Here is a 7221-nt window from a genome sequence, read left to right on the forward strand (position 1 = left end):
CTTCCTGCTTACTATGGGAATTGCTCTTCTGGGGTCTGTTTCATGCTTCTGTTTAAACCAGACTATACCAAGTTATAAGGACTTTTTAAACAAGCATGTTGTAAATGGTGGTGGAGTTGACGATTGTAACAATTTTATGAAATCTAGAAGGATTAACCAGAATGGTGCGTGCAAAACCGAAAACACCTTTATTCTTGATGAACAGGACCGTGTCGGAAATATATGTGGACAATCAGGGGATGCCATGTGCTGGAGTCAGGATATATTTGAAGTGTTTTTTTGTATAAAAGATAAACAATCATATACCTGTCAATACAATTTGGTTAGGCCAAATATACGAAAACGTATTTATGTACAATGTAAAAACTGGAAACCAGTTCATCTAGAAACTACCGGAGATACCAATGTATGTGGGGCTCGCACAGATAGCTTCCTCTAATCTGACCAGATTGTATGACCCTTGTTACTTACTGCTATAATGTAAAGAAGACATTTAAGCTTTTGTTGAATGTGCTTATCCATATTCTGCTTGCTATCTTTTGTTTCTTACTGAAAATAAAAAGTAATAAAATCATTGATCAGCATTTCTAGACCAAGCCTTCATTCTTCCTTTTACTTTTCAAGTTGCTTTTACTAAAAAAAAGCATAAGATTAAAGGGAATCTGTCAGCTCCCGGGCCCTACCACTGGTGCTGACACTGCGCTGTAGCTGGCAGTCCCCTAGTCAGCATGGTACCTTTTGGTAATTTGTCCGTGCAGTAGATTATGCTAATCAATGCTACCCGTCCTGCTGCTTCCTCCTGGCCTGTGTTGGAGCTGTGGCCTAGGGGTAAATCCCCTGTCTAGAGCCAACCAGCAGGTCTTTCCATCCCCTGTCGGAAATAAAATATAATTTTATAATTTTTTTCATCATTGTATCATTTTTAAAAGTACAAATAATTCCTAATCAGGCCCAAGTTAGTTTAGTACTTTTGATACAATGATGAAAAAAAATAACAATTTTTTTTTCCTCATCATTGTATTAAAAAACTAATTTTAAAAATAATTTGGCCTTTAAAAATAAACTGGGAATTCTTTGCACTTTTAAAAGTGATACAATGGTGAAAAAAAATATTTATATTTGATTTCCATCAGGAGATTCGAACCAAAGAAAAAAAACTGTTGGTGGCTCTAGACAGGTGATTTACCCCTTGACCATCAATGTGGTTATTAGAGGGAGTTTATTAAAGGGAAAGGTGCCTATAATTCAGTTTGAGTCTCAATATTGCTTAAAGAGGTAAGAACCCTTCTCTTGTCTACTGTGTTGGACAGACTAATCTATTTTCTAGTATTGTCATGATACAGACAACCTTTTAATTATAGCAGCCATAAAAAAAAATATTTGGGTTTATGCACTCTCTTACCCTTTTTTCCACATAAACTGAATGTAGTTACTATTGATAACAGATGTATATATGCCTTCTCCAGCTATCCTGCTCATAGATATTCAGAAAGCATGCTCTTGAACACAATTTTTTTTTTCTTTGCACAGTTGTAAAAAAAAAAAAAAGAAAACTTGTAGAAAAGAAAATGTCTATGAGCAACCTTTTTGATCCGTGGTCAGTTTTTTTCTAGAACCATGCCCTGGTTGTTCAAGGGTAGGCTAGCTAGTTCCTGCGCTGTCTATGCCTGGAGAACAACACCTTACCTTAAGGGTAAATTCACACGGGCGGGTCTGCAGCGGATTTAAGGCTGCGAAATTGCAGCTAAATCCGCTGCAGATCGTATGCCAGTGAATTTCAATGAGGATATATACTCGCAGCGGGATTTATATCATATCAACATATATATATGTTCCCACTGCACATACCCCATGCAGTAGGAATGTACATATACTTTCCTGACTGTCAGAGGGGTTTGATGTGTGCAGGGCCGCTGCAGTGAGAGCGGCTCCACAGAGAGCTGGGGATAATGAGAGGCAGCTGCAAGTCATTAACCCCTTAAATGCCATGATCTATAGGGTAATAAAAAAAAGTTTTTAAAAGTATTTAAAAAACCCTTATAACCCCCACCCCAATAAAAGATTAATATATCTCCTTGCCCATTATAAAATTAAAATATAAAAAAAAAATAAGTAAATAAACATATCATATATTAAAGCGTGCGTAATTGTCAGATCTATCAAAATATAACATTATTGTTCCCGCACGGTGAACAGCATTAATGGGAAAAGAAAAAAAAACAGCAGGATTGCTGATTTTTAAAAATGATATATCAGAAAAAAAAATATTAAAAAGTGATAAAAAAATTTCTGTTACACCAATAGGATATTAATAAACACTAGAGATCAAAAATTGACACCTCAACCAGCCCTGTAGGTGGAAAAATAAAAGCGCTATGGCTCTTAGAAGGCGAGGAGGAACATTGCATTAATTTGACCCGTACATTCGTGCATCAATGGGTTCGGTCTTGAAGGGGTTAAAGAACATGGCTAACATGTCAGTTTTACCACATGGGTCGATTATTGGCCGGCAGGGACGTTGATTGCAGATAAGCCAATGTAAGAGGACCAGTGATCAGAAAATATCAATTAATCCTGTTACCACCATGGAAAGTTCAGCAAAACTGTACAGTCTGCAGTGTTTTTCACCTCTTTGGGTCAAGTGGTGTCCCAAAGCTTTTCGACTACTAAGCTGCCACAGCTTATTACTTGGACTTAGCACAGAGGCTGTTGGACTTGGATCATACAGTGTAGTGTTCATTTATATCTTAAGGCTATGTTCACACTACGTACATCTCCGGCCTTAGCGCGTTCCGTGAATAAGCAACAAGAGGTTGAGATGTAGGACTAAGTGTTACTTCCTGTCATATCTCTTTCTTCTTCTTTCTCTTGTAATCAATTGTACTTTATTATTATGTTTTCCCCTATGGAGTATGGTAATGGTGTATCTTAATATATATATATATATATATATATATATATATATATATAAGTTTGGGGTCACCCAATTTTGTGTTTTCCATGAAAAGTCACACTTCTTCACCACCATACGTTGTGAAATGAATAGAAAATAGAGTCAAGGGGGCGTGGCCAACGGTCCATGGGAGAAGACGTGTGAGCTGTGAGCTCCCGCCAGATCCCGGCAAAAGTTTATATAAGTTTGGGGTCACCCAATTTTGTGTTTTCCATGAAAAGTCACACTTCTTCACCACCATACGTTGTGAAATGAATAGAAAATAGAGTCAAGGGGGCGTGGCCAACGGTCCATGGGAGAAGACGTGTGAGCTGTGAGCTCCCGCCAGATCCCGGCAAAAGTGGCACCCAGCGCATCACTCACCCACCAAAAGCACCCCATTCGGATCCGAGGAGATCACCCGACCGCGCCGCCATGAGACGGGGCAAGAAGAAGCATGCGGCGCCGCAGCGTGCCGCCCAACTTCCCCGCTTGCTCTCCGGCTGGCTCAAGAACGGCAGCCACTACCCGGGATGTCTCCGGTGAGGTAGGAGACACCACCTGTAATAAGACACCGCTCCTTGCAATAGCGGTGTCACCCAGCAGCAGCGCCTCCCGGCAGTCCTCCCAGAGTGAAGGGGGAGGGGAGCGCTCACCATTACCCCAGCAAATGTCCCTCACAGAACTGCCTAACATATCCAAAACCAATCTGCTGGATCTAGACTGTCCCTCACTTCCTTCCACCCCGTTGTCATGGAAGGTCCAGCCGATGTCTGCTAAAGCTGATAAAGCAGATGGCCGCCCTCTAACAGCACCAAGCTCTGCACCTATCACAGAGGCTACTATGCGCCTGCTGCTGTCTGATCTGAATATTTCTTTTCAAACTACTATCCAAAAATTGGTGGACGATATACACAAAGACATGGTGGAGCTGGGTGACCGCACGTCACACATTGAGAACAAGATGGCGGAGCTCACTGAGGCCCACAATGACCATGTGGACATGTCTAACGAGATGGAGGCTGACATTGAGGCGCTCAAACTTAAAATGGCGGACATGGAGGACCGATCCCGCCGTAATAATGTCCGGCTGTGAGGAGTCCCGGAATCGGTGAGAAATGACATGCTGCAGGAATATGTGGTGGACTTCCTGTCCTGCTTAATGCCGCAGGCCTCACAAACGGATCTCATAGTCGACAGGGTGCATCGTCTCCCGAAGCCAAGGGGATTGGCCCCGGACGTTCCAAGGGACGTCATCATGAGAATTCACTTCTTCCATATTAAAGAAGGAGTGATGTCTGCAATGCGGAATGCATCCACCCTTCCTGAAAGGTTCAGATACATTTCGGTGTATGCGGACCTCTCCGCGGCAACCCTAGCTCGCCGGCGTGCCTTCGCCTCCAGCACGACAACTCTCAGGGCCAACGCTGTACAATATAGGTGGGGCTTCCCGGTGAAACTCATCATTACTAAGAACAGGCAGAAATTCATTGCTAATACTCCGGAGGCGGCTCTGAAGTTGTGCAAGGAATGGCAGCTGCAACCTCCTTCACCACGGCCCCATCCATCTAAGAGGAATGGCTCCTCCAACGTCCCGGCGGAATGGGCCTCTGTATCCCATAGCAAGCGGCGCACTGAATGACTCAGAATACGTGACTCAGTAACCTGACAACTGGTCCTACCTCTCGGCCTTCCGGATTTATTTTTTTGTTTTCCACAAGTTGGACATTACCGTCTGTTTTCATAGCAATATGGGTGTGATCTTCCACATAGAGGCCGGTGTTGGCACCCGTATTTCCGGTTCCTATACCCGAACCCCCGAGAGCAGGGGATATCCCTGCTAGTCACTTTTTCTTCCCTTTTTCTGATTATGCAATATGTTTTTTCCTCGCAGGGTTTAACCCTGCCAGACAACCCTGTGCACTAACTGTTCGGTTAGGTTGTGTGTTCTGTTATTGTTTAGTTAACTGCATGTCTGCCCCCCTAAACACTCATGCTTCTAAGCCACAACCCAGGTTGGTTATGGTACCTGCTATGTATTTTCTGACTGTATCTTTAACCCCCCATGTTTTCTCAGCATTTAGTCACAGCACCCTTCTAGATCTCCACAATGGTATTTTCTATAACGTCCCTTAACGTTAAAGGGCTTAATTCCCCTTACAAGAGGTCCATGTTGTGGAAGGAAGCGATATCATACCACTCAGATATATTTTGTGTTCAAGAAACGCGGCTTAATGACGGAGACGTCAGTAGACTAAAACATAAGCGGTACCCACCATTATTTTCAGCTCCTGCCATATTGAAAAATGGTGGGTTGTCCATTATGATTAGGGACATGCTGGCCTTTACACTACATACATCAGTCACTGATAGCAAAGGCCGCTATATAATATTGGTGTGCACAATTAATGATTCTCTGTATACAGTAGCATCAGTCTACGGCCCGAATACTAAGCAGCACAAGTTTCTTAAGCACTTCATTAGGGTCCTGACATCCAGGCCCGGATTGGTAATCTGGCACGGCGGGCAAATGCCCGCTGGGCCGTTAAGATTACCGATCAGTGGGCCGCCGGCCCTTTGCAGAGGCTGAGTGAACAGCGCGGCCAACCGCCGCACTGTTCACTCAGCCTCTGCCAGGGTCATTCTGGGCAGGCATTTGGTCCGGTCCCCGCCTCCCCCCAAGCACACCTGAGGGCTGCTGCCTTAAAAATCCTTTTGAACTCTACCGCTGACGTTGCTTCCGGACGCGCCGCAGAGGCCGGAGATCAAAGGAGAAGACACCGCCGCCGTGCTTCAGCAAAGAATAGCTGCTGGGGACTGTAGCTGGCGGTGGCGCATTCTTCTCCTTTGATCTCCGGCCTCTGCGGCGTGTCCGGAAGTGACGTCAGACGCCAGGGGTAGAGTTCAGCAGACGTGCCTGCGCGCGGCACGTCTGCTGTACAAAGGATTTTAAAGGGGCAGAGCGGCCATTAAGCGGCAGCAGGAAGAAGAAGAGAGAAGGGCCAGAAGGGAGAAGAGGCAGCTGGAGACCGGAGCCAAGAGGTGAGTATACTTTTTTTTTTCACATGGGGGCTGCATAGCCAAAGGGAGCCTATTCTATTTGTGTCACAGGATGGCAAACTATACTGCAGCACAGTGTGGGGTGTGGGGGTTGGGGGCTATGTTATGTGGGGACTGCACAGAGGGGCCAGTATAATACACTGCCCTTTTACTATGTGGGTGTGCTGCACTGGGGGCCCTTCTCTATACACTGGTATATTATACTATACTGTACTGTATGTGGGTACAGTGGGGCCATATACAGGCATAGAGGGGGGTCTAGTACAAAGAGGAGGAACTCAATATATGGGAGCACAGAGGGGGCCCAAACTTCTATAGAAGAGTGGCCTATTACTATATGGCAACACAGCACAGAGGAGGCCTATATCTATATGGGGTACAGAGGGGGCCTGATACTAAAATACTATATGGGTGTGTGCAGAGGGGCCAGACTACCATTCGGAGGCACAAACTGAGCCTAACTGCTTATACAGGGACACAGAGGGAGCACGGTTACAATTTGAAGCAATACACTTGGCGAATTTTTATATAGATGTGGATAAGGCTGGATTGAGGAGCCTAAAATGTTTGTCTGGTAGATCCTGTGAAGACGAGTCATGGCCGGAGAAAACTTCATGATGGCCGAGTCAGACAGAGAGGAAAAGGAAAGGTGAACAACTTAAGAAAAAAATATCACTTGCAATCCATGCAGAGAAGACGCCTCATGTGAGTCACAGGATATACCTGCACTATAATCATTTATATGGTCTGCAGAACGTTTATACAGTTAGGATCTACTATTATATGGTCACTGCTTAGGAAGAATATTGGTCTTTATATAGTGATTTTATTCAGTAACAGTACAGTGGTATTATAAAGTCACTGTATGGTGGTGATAGTGATCATACTATGACTGTATTACTTATCCTGTATATACTGGTACTATTGGTAATATGTCCTTATATAGTGGATTTTATTCAGTATCAGTATGGTGGTATTGGTCATTATATGATGGTAATGGTCATAGTGCAGAGGTATTATTTGTTACTTGTAAACTGGTATTATTGATAATATTGGTCTTTGTTTACTGGTTATGCTTAGTAACAGTGTGGAGGTAACATGTATAGTGATAATACTTCCTCCTTGTATACTGGTATTATAGGTAGTATTGGTCTCTGTTTACTGGGTTTTGTCGGTAACATGTATTGTGATATTTGCTTCCTGTATACTGGTGTTATTTGGTAGCTGTG

Source organism: Dendropsophus ebraccatus, chromosome 1, assembly GCF_027789765.1.
Source record: "Dendropsophus ebraccatus isolate aDenEbr1 chromosome 1, aDenEbr1.pat, whole genome shotgun sequence".
Lineage (NCBI taxonomy): Eukaryota > Metazoa > Chordata > Amphibia > Anura > Hylidae > Dendropsophus > Dendropsophus ebraccatus.